Source organism: Crinia signifera, chromosome 12, assembly GCF_055691185.1.
Source record: "Crinia signifera chromosome 12, ASM5569118v1, whole genome shotgun sequence".
Taxonomy (NCBI): domain Eukaryota; kingdom Metazoa; phylum Chordata; class Amphibia; order Anura; family Myobatrachidae; genus Crinia; species Crinia signifera.
The window spans coordinates 19,573,479-19,590,110 of NC_139228.1; the positions used below are offsets into that span (position 1 = coordinate 19,573,479).

General features: G+C 45.5%; 1 protein-coding gene and 1 long non-coding RNA gene across 6 annotated transcripts in view; one reads left to right on the forward strand and one right to left on the reverse strand.

Moving 5' to 3' along the window:
- LOC146050176 (uncharacterized) overlaps positions 1–12,843 on the forward strand; it is a 135,371-nt gene extending 122,528 nt beyond the window's left edge. For all 5 annotated transcript variants that reach the window (XR_014466275.1, XR_014466274.1, XR_014466273.1 and 2 more), the window contains exon 4: positions 12,317–12,843. This is a non-coding gene — a long non-coding RNA (uncharacterized LOC146050176). The remainder of the gene's footprint in view (positions 1–12,316) is intronic.
- LTK (leukocyte receptor tyrosine kinase) overlaps positions 1–16,632 on the reverse strand; it is a 156,861-nt gene that overhangs the window by 100,664 nt on the left and 39,565 nt on the right. The window lies entirely within an intron of this gene.

Consider the following 16,632-nt stretch of genomic DNA (forward strand, 5'->3'; position numbering starts at 1 on the left):
CCATTCCGACATTCTTTTGCCAGAATGGATCCGGCATCCATTATTCAATCAGCGGCAAAATCCGGATGTCAGATTTGGCCGCTGATTGATGCTCACCCGAGCACAGCAACAGGCGGTGGTGGGAGGCAGGGAGGGGCTGGGTGCTATCACCCGGCCCGGCGGTGGGACAGGTGAGTGCGGCGGGTCGGGTACAGGCGGCGACGGGGGGTGGCCGGAGGATGCGGGTGGCAATGGACAGGAGGACGGTGCAGTGTAAGCTGATGCTGCTCTCCCGGCGCCGTCCTCCCTGACTCAATCCGGCATCTTTTTAAGTCGGATTGAGATTGCTGGAAACATGGCCAAAACCTTTCGGTTTTGGCTGTTTCCCGCAAAAGCAGGTGGATTAGCGACAATTCTGGCAATTCACCAAAACAGATAGCATTGAATAGATCGGAACCCCTTCCGACCTATTCATGGCAAAAACTGCAGACTTTTCAGCAAGATGGCAGTTTCCACATCAATTGAATAAATACCTTTAAAGTTCATCTAAAAGGTTTTGAATAACTTTGTTACCTTCATTAAGTTAAACAATATTAATGCATGTTAAAAATGTTATTATTCCCCCCTACTAATTTACAGTATCATGCGTTATCAGGCGGTTATTCAGACCTGATTTTATCACAGGATGGCCTTGCGCCTGCTTACTCTAAATAACGGTGGATGGTAGCAATGGTGAATTCCATTGGTAAAAGCCAAAGCGATGCACGAAAAGCATAACGTGGTAAGGTGAGAATAAAAGATCTCCATACAGGCATACTTTGTATCAAGGGGAGTTTGCAGGTTACCTGCAAATATTAAGAATCAACAGAATGCACATACAGGGGGCTGTAGCAGAGATCGGAGGTGTCTGCTGCAGTCCCCCAGAGGTTACAATGGGGGCTGCTACACTGTGAATTTCACCAAACTCCAGAATACAAGGAATTCCAGGGCTTGACCCAGAGGCACAACTACCATTGGTGCAGCAGGTGCTCTTCCTATAACCAACTGTTTTTCCCTGTCACCATCTGCCTCTCCCTGTCACCCACTGCCATGTTGCATATTGTGAACGTGGGTTGGGTTGGACAATGAGGGGGCCCCAAAATATATTTTTGCATTTGGGCTCACCAACCACAAGTTCCGCCACTGGCTTGTTTGCCATCTTATGGGGTTCTGTAGCACTTCTTTCTTCTTACAGATCCCATCCCACCAGCCCATATTGCCATAAGCAATGCAACAATCATTTCACATTAAAAAGATGGGATCTGATAAATAGGAGACTATGGGGTGTATTCAATCTGTGCTGAAATTTCCGACAGGTGAAAATATTGGCACTAGCCTATTTAATGCTGTTACAGCATTGAAGGCTGTCCGTTTCGACTGTTTTTAAAAAGTCAAAGATGGTTTGCTGGAGATGGGCATGGAACGTCAAATCCGCATCCGCGGCTGTCTCCAGCAAAACATATTCGACCTTTAAAAAAAAACTGCCAGCCTCTCGATGCAGCCGGAACATTGAATTCGGAACCCCTTATTGAATGCCCCCTATACCCTAGATAAGCAACACCTTCTAATTATAATGCACCAAACCCTTTAAACTAGCACTTAATGGAATGTCCTTTTTTTTTCTTCTGGCAGAATGATACTGGAAATCACACTAATAGTTTTATTACAGTGAGTCAGAATTTTGAAACGCTGAGAAAGTTACAGTGTCCTACTGTAGAGGTAAATGACTGTAATATTCAGAACCATGTGTCGGACATTAGAGAGGGACACAAGTTTAATACTTATATTGCTGTCATTTTCGAGGACAATGGGTCCTAGGGTCATATGCAGATTCATGCTGAACGGAACATCACTAAACTGACTCCGCACTTATCACTGAAATCATCTTAAAATATAAAATAAAATGGTTGAGACTTTTTATATTTCAGCGGAACAAGACTGAACTATAAATGGAGAAGTTTAACATCAGTTAGGTCAGCAAAACCTGGGTTTGCCGCAATGGGATGATTTTAGAGTTCTTTTTACCAACATTATGTATTGCGCTTCTTTTATTGTTGCGTCTTGTTCTTGTGCACAGATTTGTATCTCATTTATAAGATTCTTCAAACTGGAAAATGTTTGGAATGTAAAGGAGGGAAAAAACTGTGAGGTCATACATGATCATACATTCTGCATGCACAGAGGTATTGCAGCATAATGTAAGATACTCTCCTATGTGTGGTTCACGTATCACCCTTTCTATGCCTCCATTAAGCCTCTATTACCATTACCCAGAGAGCTGCATTAGAGCACGGAACGTGTCCAGAATGTCATCTGGGATGTAAAACACACAGACTGTTGCCAACATTCCTACTGTATATTAACCAATAGGAATACAGAGATATTAGAGAGACATAAAGTGAGACCTAAATCAAATTTGTAGACTAACATTGGATTACATAAAACCCAGGTTTTCATGGCACTTTGTACAGTACCTAGGACATTGTGAGCAGCTTTCTAGTGCTCAGACCCAGGGGCGGATTAAGCCTTCGGGGGGCCCGAGTCACTTTAGACAGGGGAGCCCCCTCCCACTTGTCATTACTGGCCGCAAACTAGAATAGTGCACTGACAAAATACAAAGTAAAGGCAGTATAAACTTGGTCAATGGGTAACTGCAGGGTGGGGGATATATATATATATATATATATATATATATTGCTGTAGGAACCTGCTGTGGTCCACGCTGTGCCTTACCATTGGATAGATGTACTTGTTGTGAAACTCCTAATGAAAGTCCTCAATGGACTGAAACGCTTACGTTACGTTGAGTATACAATTATGTTTTGTTGCATATGAACTTCCAATTACACAGCTGATTTTATCTGCATTTACTAAAATTCTGGTCTTTTTATATACACACCACATGAAAATCCTGTGTTTGTACATTACTCTGTTGGAAACCTCACAGGCTCAGCACTGCCTCAGATTAAAAATCCTCCCATGACAAGGCCACTGCTGCTGCTCTCTTCCATGGGCCTGAGAAGCATGTGATGAGCTCCATCATACAGAGCTTAGCACAAGCTTCTCAGCCAGTGACCTCTTGTGCACAGTCTCATGGGTCAACTCCCAGTAATACACTGCACACTTGTGCAGTCAGTGTGCCTTGGCTCCCGATGCTCGGCACCATTAATCATTGTCACATTAACAGATAGGTGAATCTGCAGCACTACCCCACTCCCATGCACAAAACCTTTAGTTAAAAGATAAAACAAAATACATGCTGACCACAGGGGGGCATAGATAGAAGGGGGCCCAGGGGTATTGACCCCCTGAGCCCCCCTCCTTAATCTGGCCCTGCTCAGACCCTACTGTTAATGCTTACTCTGCTCCATCTGTCCTAGTCTTGACACCCCCTATCCTCCCTCTGTCACTTCTGTACTGTCCCTGACGTCTGTGCATTGCCTTTTGTCCTGTCCCCACAATTTTGTCACTGTCCCCACTGTCATATCATTGTCATCCTTTTCTCCTGTTCCTGTCACCTACTATATAGCCTTACATTCTTCCCTGTCAGGTCTGTACTGTCAATCTCACCTTTTTCATGCCCGTCCAATGTTTCCTATTTCTTACTGTCATGTCCCTGTCTTGGTCCTGTCTCCTCTGCCCTGTCCTTGTCACCCCTCTCCTATCCTGTCTCTGTCACCTTTATCCTGGTATTGTCACATTTGTCCTTTATTTTCATATGGTTATTTTTATTTTATTTTTAACTATCGGTGCCAAAGTGGTGGAAGTTGTGAAGGGGGAGTTCAAGATTTTGCTAGTTCTAGTTATGCCACTGGGTAAAAATACTGTAATCAGTGGCAAACCGCGCTGTGGCGGGAAGGCGGTGAGTAGTGTGGGACCTACTTTTTCTGCGTCCCGGCGCTCCTAGCCTCCTCCTAGCTCCTTATGACAAAATGTCCCTCAAAAAATGTCCGCCCCCTTACAGCAGACAGTATTTAGGTTGCTAGAGGGGACAGCAGCGGCCTCCTCTAGCATCCTTCTAAACGGTCTGCTGTAAGGGGACGGACATTTTTTGAGGGACATTTTGTCATAAGGACTTGGAGCCCGGAGGAGGCTAGGAGTGCCAAGTAGATCTGCGGTCCCGACACCCAGCCAGGATCGTGGACAGGCAATAGAGGGGTGTGTGTGTGTGCAAAATTTGGCACTATGCCACTGACTGTAATGTTACATTTATGGACGTCCTTTTGTTAACGTAATGAAATCCTCAAAATATCCATTTAACTTAATCGGTCTCACATTTAAAGATCATTAACATTTACAGTACATGCTGGGAAAATGGATAAAAGTGAATGCACAGATTAGTCATGCATTTTAACGTCTTTTCCACATTTTACAATTACAGTACAATAAAATACAATTTATAGTACTGTCCGTGCACACTCATGAATTTTACAGATTCTGTGGATGGATGACTTTTACCTGGTTTTGAACTGTTTAAAAAAACCCATGTGGTTCATGAGTGTCGGGGCCGGCCAAAAGGTTGCGGGGCTCCCGCGCGTAGATCGAGAACAAGTGCCATGCAAATAGCTGCTGAAGCCTCTGAATAGGGATGGCCATTGACCATCGATAATTAAAAATCATGGTTTCTGACCGATGTAGAAAAGTTTTGCCATCGATGGGGGAGAATTAGATGGTTTAGACATAGGTTTCATGATATCGCCTGCGCACTGCAAGTGAGGAGCACCTGTTAGAACCAATTTAAATGCGGCGTGCAGGCTCAGAGGTGGCGAGACTCTAAAAGGCAGCGCGGAGGCTCAGCAGCAGCGGGAAGCTGGGCCAAGTGGTGGGGATCCTGACAGCTAATTTACAGTAAGAGTGTGCTAAGTGCACTGTGGGGTGGGGGGGGGGGGGGGATGGGTTTCTATATATATTGATAAATATATATGTTGTTATGCGGTGGGAAGGGGGGCTCTTTACAAATGTAAGTTCATCCCAGATGTCAACTATGATGGAGTTTTGTGCCCTCCACAGGGCTGGTGCGATCTCCGATGGTGCTAAAAGTGATGCTTCTTATTACGCACAGCAGTGGATTAGCCACGCGACCGGTGGGCATCTCAGTAGGATGACCATTGCCCGGGGCACTAGTTAAAAGAGCCAGTAGTGGCTATATCGAAAGAATCAAACCCTAAAGGTGCTGTTAACATTTCAGCACCCACTGGTGGCAACCGCACATTCATCTGATGTCATTTAAAATCACAATTAAATTAGGATGTGTGTGAATGTGCCCTTATCGAACAGCCTAGCACCACCTTAAACTTTCCAACACCCTGTACCTATGAGACCCATCTATGTATATGCGTAAAGTAGTCTGCATATTTTTCTATTATGCTAACATTTTAATGAATGATATTATGGATAGGCATAGGAAGCCACAATTCATTCCTGACTCCAATCAGTGGCGTAACGATGGTACTGCAGCCCAAGCGGTGGTTTGAAGGAGTCGATGCTGTGGGGGCACATGGTCTGGCCATCTGTATGGAATCTGCTGATTTACATTGCAGGCTTGTTGCCAAGGGGGAATTGCATGCTTGTTGCCATATGAGGTTCCATGGTTGTTTCCAGGGGTTCCATGCTCATTGCCATGGGAGATTATATGCTTGTTGCCAAGGGGCATTGCATGATCATTGCCATAGGGGGGTTCCATGCTTGTTGCCAGGGGTGAGTACATGGCTGAGACAGCTGCTAGAGGTGCAAGAGTGCTTCTGGTGTGTCTTCTCAATGACAGCGGCCATTTTTGGAGGGGCGCAGGGTTTCTGTAATACTGTCAGTAATCTGCAGTCCCTAGGTCCCTGCGTGACAGCACATCCCCCCCTAGTGTTGTAGTACTTCCTCACAGCTTTCTGTGCATTACATGCAGATCTAAAGCAAATCTGCAACTAGGAGGAGCTGTCTGCCTCATCCTCTGCTCTGTTTTACCTTTAATGAGTCATTAGAGAAACATTTCTATGGAGCCCCAGGAAATTAAATTAAGGAATGTCCCTGCAATAGATGACGCAGGATAAGAGAAGGAATAAGGGAAACAAGATAGCATGCGTGGGTGAGCTATAACGACTGCAACATCAGGGGAGGAAGTGCCACTAGTAAACATCTGTCTCTATAATAACAATAAATGGATTTATTAATAGACTGAAAAATTATTTAAAAACGAGAATATAGCCTTTGTATAATAGGGCTTGTTTATGCGTTATTGATCTGGAAATATCACGTATAACACATGGTGGATGAAAGGCATCTTTGCATGGAGCCTTCTCTGCATACAGTATGTAAAATAAAGACTGGGAGAATTGCTGCGTCTAATTCAAATAATGTATTCACCAATGAGATCAGTGTCTGGCACAGTGCCACGTTGTGGTCGTATTACCATAATGATTGTGACTTCTGCCCACAGCGGCGATATGTATACTGTTTGTTACACTCGCGGTGATATTAATCTGCGCCTCACCCATATTTATCCTCTGCTGGGACATCAGCTGTCCTGATGATACTGGCTTGGCAGTGGTGTAACTACTGTAAGGCAGCCCTAGCTGCTGCTTGGGGGAGCAAGCCACAGTGGAGTCTATGTGGGCGCCAGCACCCACTGGATGCACTGACATGTTGCTGCCTGCCACTGCTCGCTGGGTGAACACCGGAGGCGTCAGCCGCAGCGTGGGTGCGGCCATGGCAGAGACGACAAATCCACTCCACTGATTCAATTGACTGCACACAGAGCTGGCTATTGGCTACTGTGTACAGGATGGGCGGGCGGATGGACCTGCTAGGGCGGCCTGGGATGAGTCGGAGCCAAGGGAAGCAGCAGTGTATGCTGGTCTCTCTTCCACTCTCCTGCTTCAGCTTCTCCGTTATGCGTGTGATGTCATCACATCACACACTGGGGAAACATGCTGGAGAGGAGCCCGGGGGGCCCACAAACTTTTTGGCAGGGGGGGGGGGGGGGAGCTAAATTTATAGTTACGCCACTGTAGCTTGGTACGATCAGATTTGCTAAGGGCCTGATTCTGCTTCAAATTTTCATTTTCTGACCTTCGCTGGAGTCTGGGACGGGCGTTAGTTCGCCCGGCGGGCGCCGCTTATCTGCTCACTAGACAGCGAACGACCGCTGCTTAGCGGGCGAACCTGAATCAGGACCTAAGTTTTGCCCTGCAACTTTGCCAGTATAAGCCGGAGCATGTTTTGCTGAATAGACAGTTAGGGCCATGAGAGTTTTGGTAAGAAATCTCATATTTTTAAAAGCGGCAATCATTTTCACTGCAACAATGTAAATGATTGCCGCTTTAAAAAAACCTGGAGATTTCTCACCAAATCTCTCACTTTCTGATTCTCTCACCCTTTTTCACCCAATGTTTTCTTAGGTATTCTTTCTTTTTAGGCGGTAATGAATGCTAATTTGACAATTCGCCCTTTCCGCCAATGCAGATTCAGCTTTTTAAATAACCGTGGCGAGTCCCGGCCGGAAAATGCAGGGATGGAATAGGTCCTGGCCAATATTTCCAACTATCGGAAATATCGGTCAGGGTTGAATACCTACCTAAGGAACTTGGTTTTTAAATGTTTATAAATATTAAGGCAATCTGAGGCTTTAACAGAACAGGCAACATCTGTTGTAGTGCCCGGTAGCTGAGGGAAATTCATTAACTGCTGGTATATCCAAGCTTAAGAGGGTGCTGGAGGCAATGTGATTTCCCAACGGTTAAGTATTGTACAGGTGGAGTAGGGTGACTGCTATGTTATTTACCATTGATTGAAGTAATGTGCAGGAGGAAGAGTGCAAACTACTGTAGGACTTGTAACATTTATGATTTGAGCTGGAGTAGATTGGCATCAATAGTGTTCTAGCAGCCCTGCACCTTTCAAAACCTGTGCAGTTCCTCTTTCCTGCCTGCGGTGTCGCTCTCTGCTTTGTTGCTTCTGGCAGAGTCTGGTATGTATCTGAGCACTAATGTACAGACCAGATTGTGCTAGAATAAACCACTATATATTGTATGTAACCGCTATGCTTACCATACTTTATTTTTAATTTCAAAACTAGTGTTTGCCCATGTGCAAATCCAAGGAGCGTCCGCCTTCGGCGTTCGCAGAATGATTAGCAGCCAGGGCCGGCCGCTGTGGCTTGCCCAGCATTTCATGGGCGTGCCCATGAAAACGGTGGGCACGCCCATAGACCCCTGCAACGTCATAGCCGGGACCCCTGCAACGTCATAGCCGCGCTGAGGGCAAGCCCAGCCCCCGTGCACTCCCTAGCCCCCCCGGAGGTGAATGGATGTCGCACACAGGCATCCATTCACCTCCTCCGTTGCTGTCTGCACAGTACAGCAGACACAGCGGATGCTGTGTGCACGCCCTCCGCCCAACCTCCATCCTCACCGCAGGACACTGCAGTCGGGAGGTTGGGGTTTCCCTACTGGTGTAAACGGGAGCAGAGTCGGAAGACCTGGTGTACCCGTTTACACTGCCCTCTACCCAGGTCCTGCTCGTGTTCTACCCTGGTCAGGGCTTGGGTAGAAGTCCCATGTAAAGGGACACGGGTTAACCCCTTTTACACCCCCGCTGACCCGAGTCCACGAGGGAAAACCCCAGGTTTTTGTGGCGGTGTAAATAGGCTATAACTAACATGATTATTTTAATAGTAATTCAGGACAACAGTTGTCATTGGCAATCTAAACCGAACCGTCTCTTTACAGCACTGCAAACCATTGTCACCAGGCCCGTTGTTTGTACTCTCTCCAGTCACTACTAGAGACATTAATAGGTTCTAGTGGTTTAGAGAATGTATACCTAATGTAATGTAATATATATGTACTTCTCCTGTCCATCTATAACATTTGTATGGTGCTGAATGAACGCTTACAATATTGCCGTTCACCGTATGACGCACTCGACTATTTTATTTGTGGTCTACTTCTATAATTTCACAGTCATGCAGAGCATTGTCATCATCATAAAAGCATCTTAGATCCAAGCAATGACAGCGCCAGTCAGCTCGTATTGGTAGTGATCATCGCGCCAGCTTGCAGGCAGCAGAGACTGTTTTATATTTTGCCAGTTTTTGCTACTTTAGCACTTTATACATTGGCACAACTCCTAATAAACAATGCTTGATCATTCAGGCTGGCATTACTCACCGCTTGCTTCCTTTTTCTAACACTTGATGAATATCACATCTTGGCGTAGTGTCCTCTAAACAGAGTTGAAGGAGACGAAGAATAAAAATATGTAGACACCTTGCCAAGACACAGAAGCACTTTAGTTTGGCGCTGGTGACAGAGTCTGATATTGAGACGAAATAGACAAGTACTGCCAGCAGCAGCAGCAGCCAGTGGGGGCTTTCCAATCTCCGCAGCACACAGCAATCACAGATTATGCTCACGGTGACAGTGGCGTAGTACACTACAGCCACCTTACATCCCAGAAACTTATAAACCAATCGCCCACAACATCGGGGCTGCCATGGACGTGTGAAATCTGCAACTTCCACAGGACAATGACCGCTAGTCATTTTTTACAATTGATACCAAGCCAGCATACATTTATATACCTCCTATTTTTTTGTAAAATAGGAAGCAGGACTGCTGTAGAAAAGGGGGTGTGTCCTCACTAAAAGGGGATGTGGCTTTGCGGCAATGCTGCAATTGCGAATCATGCCCCAAGTTTAATTACTGTGGGGGCATGCCCAGCATCTGTGAGCTCTTGGCTATACCCCCCAACCCCCCCCCAAATGCCGGACACTACTGCCTTTTGGTTGGCAGCAGGATCATCAAATAAAATGTCACTCTCCCGTGAAAATTTGGACAGTTGGGAGGTATGTACTTACAAGATTAGTATAACAGTAACAAGAAACTAGACACCATTTATTCTACATAGGTCATAGGGACAAAGTTTACATTTCCATGATGCCTTTACACAGCAGGGCTGAACCATTACTGGGAATCACAGCAGCCTGCTCTGCTATCACTTTGTACAGCGTACATGAAGGATTGCTGTGACTTACATAAAGCTGTACTACTACTTACCAAACAATTAGTAATCTTTCCGATCCTCTCAATTATTGTCTAATGCTGGGTACACACCAGGACGACTAGGGCCCGATTCCCTCAATCTAGATCCAATTCCGACCAATTGGATGTAGATTGTGTGGTGATTGGGCCCTTTTCTGTCCTGGTGTGGACCGATACCGATCCGTTGCGCGGTCCCGCGGGTCGGTCGTTATTGAGATCCTACCTGCTGCAGGTAGGATCTCAATGACGACCATACAGCCGGGTGCGGGTCGCTATCGGATCGGACCCGCTCACGGTGCACATCGTGAGCGGGTCGTGCCCCCCCCCCCGCATCATCGTGAGCGGGTCGGACGAGACACTGTGTACCCTACATAACATTCCCATGTGCTTCAGTTAGTAGACTATGCTACAAATGTATCGAAGGAAATTGCACATGTAGATGCCAGTGGTCACTCTAGAGAAGGCAGGATGCCTACAGGGAAAGAGTTTGCACTCCTAAAAATTGGGTGTTCCTTCTTGGGAGGGGAGTGGTTTTGAAATACAACCAGTGGCGTAACAACAGCCCCCGCGATAGCGGGGAGGCGCTGCGTAAGTGCGGGTGCCGGGGGACTATTGTAACGCCACCGCCACAGACCCGCATAGTTAATTGTTATTCGTTGCGTGGGGGGCGTGGGGGTCATGTGCAGCCGGGGGGGAGCTGCGAAATTATCGGGGGGGCCAGGACTATAATTACGCGACTGAATACACCACTGCTAGTCACTCACATTTTCACGCCTAGCACTTTCAGAGATGCTGGGCTACCCCAAAGCTATATCCTTACTGTGAATGTCCCTATACTGTATTCATCCAGTGGTGAGTGATAATCTATTAAACACCCCCCCCCCCCTCTCATTACAGGCACTGTGGCCCTGAGAGGGGACGGTACACCATAAACCGGACAGTGTGCATCTACATCTCATTCTCCATACTTACTAACAGCAGAAAATGTTTTCCATATACAGTGCAATTACGTACAAATATGGCGAATTTACTCTAGGGACCGATAGTGCGGCTCTGCGTTTGGCGTTAAGCCACTCGCTAACCAGCGAACGTTACTGAATCAGGCCCTCAGTACAGAATTTATGTATATGCTCCCTGCTCAATAACCTCTATGGGTATTATGTCCAATAAAGAAATAGTGACTACCATCTCCAGAACTATATAAATAAAATCACATAACAGAGCGGAAGATCTCTAGTAGAATCTCTTACAAGAAGTAATCTACTCAGAAAACGTAGTTCTGCTCCCAAACAATAACCGCCACATCATAATAAACACTGAGCAATACAATAACTGTTATTAGAAAGCACACAGATACACATACTGTTGGATCCTATTAGCCCGAAATATTTTGTGTGTTGGGTAAAACAACGGGACTTATTTTCCTGCCTATCCTTTTGTTACGCTCACACACACATACACACATTTTTCATACACAAATACATAAGATCCGCAGATCTATGTGTTTTTGAAGTACTTATTGCGGATTTGGTTGTATTTGTCACTGATGTCATTGGATGTCACTGAACCATTAGTGACATCACCTGTCTAATGCACTTTGGGGACTACTGAATTAAATCCTCTCAGAGGTACTGAAATCCATAGCACCAATTGCATGTTGGCTTTTATTTTCTAAAACAGTGTTAGAAAATTGACAGCTAGGATCTGGGTTAAAGTGCATTTGTATAGATTGTGCTATTTACTGAGAAATCTCCAAAGGGCACATGTCTCCGATACGTTACCTCCTCTTACGGAATTAATAGGATACATTGTCATGATCACTTCATGGATGGTAACACTGGCACTAGTCACAATCAGAAAAAAAAAAAAAAAAATATAGATATATAGATATAGATATAGAGAGAGATATTCCCGGCACTCACTGTATTTGAAGCAATAACTTTGGTGCCACACGATCCAGGGTAGGATAAGTATAAAGTATAGTGTGAGGGTACTCGTAAAGTTTTCCAGGTCTGCACGGCGCAGAGGGTAATAAAGTTGAGGACACAAGAAGTTGTGGGTCAACGTTTCGGGCCATGAGTTCTGTCTATAGGCGTTTGGTAGCGGACGACACCCGTGTGCATTAGTGTTGTCAGCTCCCGGATTAATTAACCCCTTTATTAGATCGATGTCTGTTTATTTAATTGTTACTAATTATATTTTTTTCTCTTTCTTCTCTTGTCTTTTGTATTCATGTCATTATGGATTTTATATGAGATTATTTTTAGATATATGAATTTGTCGATACAATGTATGAATTTATTGTGAGATAGGTTTTTATGTATGATTAAATAAATATTGTATGATTCGGAGATATGCTCGTTTTATATACGGTGCATATTTTTATGTATTATATATGTCTATATGAATGTAATGTATGTATTTTTATGTGTGGCTTCTTGCTGTATGAACAGCGATTACTAGTATATAAGTAATAGCCTGATTTTCTTGCTCTCTCTATGTATTATAAGTAATTACCGGCATCTGTGTGGAGCGAATTCAATTCAGCTATATAAGAGTATTCTGTACTGGAATGGACACACCCCCTGAGGAAGTCCATTGACAAAACGCGTTGGGAGTGGCGGAGTTATGTCCAAGTGTGTGGAGGATCGTCATATCAGCTGTGTGCGGAAGTGCGGCAACCTGACGCTGGACGCCGGTTTGACTGTTTATTCCTGACACCGCATGCTGTTACCTTCCCATGTGATGCTGGCAAGCTGTTCATTTAAATCCTTAATGTATGTGAGCTTTTATTTCAAGTAAAGTGTTGTTTACCATTTGGCTCATGGTGCGCTCTTTTCATCTTTTTCCAAGTTTCTTCTGATTGAGACCCTGGTCCGGCCTGTGTTGAGAGCGGCACACTATAAGGATATTTGATGTACATCTGAGGAATATTTGCGCCTTGGTATTCTCTCTCTCTCTATCTATCTATCTATCTATCTATCTATCTATCTATATTATATACACATACACACACACACATTAGTAAGCCCGCTCAAAGCAAATGCTTCAAAAGCTAGTCTGCTACCTTGTGATTGCCTCTGTGTTTGTGTATGTGTAAGAGAGAAAGAGATGTAGTTTCACTCTGCCAACAGTGTTTCGGACACACACAATCAGACCCTAGACATATATACAGATGATATATAGTCACAATGAAACTTAAAAGGTTGCAAGAACTCAAAAAAATTTGCCTTCCGGCATAGAACAAAAAACAACAAAGTTACTGCAACCAAACACAAATCTATTATGCTTTCAACTGTATGCATAATACAGGCGGATAATGGTCATCTTGTATACTATTACAGAACATTAGAACCATGTGCACTATGGTCCTCCTTGTTTTAAAGTTTTTTTGTTCAGATAATAAGGACCAGCCACAAAAAAAGAATTGATATTATGATTGTGTAAGTGTGAAAAAAGTTATTGGGAATTTCGCCAGTGGGTACACTCTTTTTGTATTTGACTCTGTATCCTGGTAAGCTACTGTATATGCAGTAAAAGCTTCTTGTGACAGTGTCCCCCCCCCCAGGCAGAAACTCTTTGCGCTGTTTTTTTTTATTTATCACGAGCTTTGCTCACATTTGTTATATAAATTCATTGAAAATTAAGTGTCCACTGTATAATGTAATATTAACGGTGGAAGAATTGGTGGGTTGTGGGCCCAGATGCAAATATATAATTTTGGCCCCCCTCCTCCACCCCAACCCAAATTCATAATATGCAACATGGCAATGGGCGATAGAGAGAGGCAGTGGCAAGCAGAGTGTGACAGGCAAAAACAGTGGGTCACAGGAAGCGGGTGACGGGCAGCAGTGGGCCCCCGGATGCAATGCACCTGCTGCACCAATAGTAGTTCCGCCTCTGTATGCTAATCACATTTAGTTGCCACCAATCAAATAACTTGATTAGTGGCGGGACACAGAGCAACTGTATCTGTGACTCGGCTAGTCATGCCTACTCCAATGTGTCATCTGTGTAATAAAAGTTCTCAAATAAGCCGGGTGGATCAGATGAATGATGAACTATATTATAGCTGGTATCAATAAACTAATATTACTGTACCTATGCAACGTAAATGAACTCCTTGTATGCCTGCCTGAAATGTATACTTCGATACAACCAGAAAAATTAATTATGCTTAAACAGTACCTCAAACTAATAATCAAGAACAGATATACACGGAACACAGTCCAGAGGATGTATACCAGGAAAATCAAGATAATTATAAAACGGATTAAAAGCAGCAGGAAAAACATAGGTACAGATGGAGCCAGACACTCCCTTGCCACCAGTGCACCAGATTTCACTAGCTGGCGAGTGCTGGCATAGGGCGGGCCAGTGGCCACGTGAGTGCATCCATAGTGGAGAATGGGGTACGGAAGCGGTATAGAGGGTTGGCGGACAGCGCGACAAGAGCGAACCATCTGTATACTATAGTAATACAATTCCTGACAACTTCTGGGCAGCCAGATCAGCGAGGCAGGGGGCGTTGCATGGAAGAAATATGGCACCATAGATCTGCTATACAATATATTACCACAATGGAAAAGTGTGGGGTTGGGCCACAATAACAATTTTTTTTGGGGGGGGGGGGGGGGGGTGATCCACCATTGCAGGTCCAATTCAGTCCCCCAGCCAATGGTGGGGGCCTGCGCATGCGCAAACCCCCTGGGCGAATGCCTTTTGGTGAGTTTCACACTCACTGGGACGTTCCCTCCATAGTGTGAGGAATGGGGGCGGGTAGGGGGCTGGATCATAGGAACGGCTAGCATTTTATGGGCGTGCCCAACAAAACACTGGGCGTTCCCCTGCACATGCACACGTGTCGATACTTGCTCGTGGCGGGTGGCTATCATCACATGACATCGGAGTCCGCCCCATATTCGGCCAAGATAAAACTCAGTCTAGATGGATTTTTGGCCTGTGTGGACACATGCGAGGAGATGTGTAGGCGTACACATCCCCTCACATGCAAATGCGGGAGTCACATGGCTGGGGTGAAGGTGTGTGTGGGCCTCGTTTACCTGTTCGCTAGGCAGTGAACATTTTGGCAGAATATAACCTAATATAGATAATAATATAATAAGGTCCCTGGTCAGGAACTCAACCCACAACCTCAATGCTGTGCGACAGCAATGCTAACCACTACGGCACCAGACTGCCCATAGAGACAATTGTTTTGTTCTTTTACAAACGTTATTGGTTCAGCCACCAACACAGCCGCCTCTGTTGTCAGCAATTATTTTTATTACCGTCCGTTCATTTCTTTTAGCTTTCCAAATGTGCTTCTTAGATCAAATGCATAAACCGAGAACAGCAATATGTTTGTATTGGCAAAGGATGCTCAGAGACACATTTTTGGAAATGGCCCCGGTCATGTGTTTCACAAGCGGAGGCTACATTTGCTCTCAGCAGCACATCAGTAATTATCTCCCATCTTTACAATGCATTGTTGTGTTTACCAGTAACTTGTAAGTGGTTCTATTCATTCAAGTAATAGCGGACACAAAGCTGAGAGAGTGGAGCTTATTCTAGCAGCGGGGACGGTGGGTAGAACAAATACTTCTATTTTATGGCTAACACTTTCCCTTGAGCAGTACCATAAAATAAGCCGGTTACATCAAAAGTGCAGCAAACAGAGACAGTGTGTATGGAGATCTCAATGCGTCAAGGGACTTCCTGCACAGAGCACCACGAGTACTCTAACTTCTCATTACTCATGAAATTATCTTAGTTAAACATAATTCAAGGAAATTGACATTTGTATTGGTCCATTCTTCATACCTCGTTCTCAACTCCACCCTTCAAGTGCCACCACAAGTTCATGCTATGAGGGTTTGTGCCTGTGGAAGCAGGTGAGATAATTACTGACCCAGCAACATAGAGTAACTCACCTATGTATAGGGTTACCACCTAGTCCAGGAATGCTTCAGACTACGGACGACGGCCAGTTCCGCGACGTTCAGCAAGCGTCTGAAGCCAGTTCCGCGGCGTTCAGCAAGCGCCTGAAGCCAGGACCGCGGCTTTCAGCAAGCGCCAGAAGCCAGGACCGCGACGTTCAGCAAGCGCCAGAAGCCAGGACCGCGACGTTCAGCAAGCGCCAGAAGCCAGTTCCGCGGCGTTCAGCAAGCGCCTGAAGCCAGGACCGCGGCGTTCAGCAAGCGTCTGAAGCCAGTTCCGCGACGTTCAGCAAGCGCCAGAAGCCAGGACCGTGACGTTCAGCAAGCGCCTGAAGCCAGGACCGTGACGTTCAGCAAGCGCCAGAAGCCAGGACTGTGACGTTCAGCAAGTGCCTGAAGCCAGTTCCGTGACATTCAGAAAGCATCTGAAGCAAGGACCTTGACATTCAGCAAGCGCCTGAAGCCCGGACCGCGACGTTCAGCAAGCGTCTGAAGCCAGTTCCATGACGTTCAGCAAGCGCCAGAAGCCAGGACCTTGACGTTCAGCAAGCGCCTGAAGCCCGGACCGCGACGTTCAGCAAGCGTCTGAAGCCAGTTCCGCGACGTTCAACAAGCGCCAGAAGCCAGGACCGTGACGTTCAGCA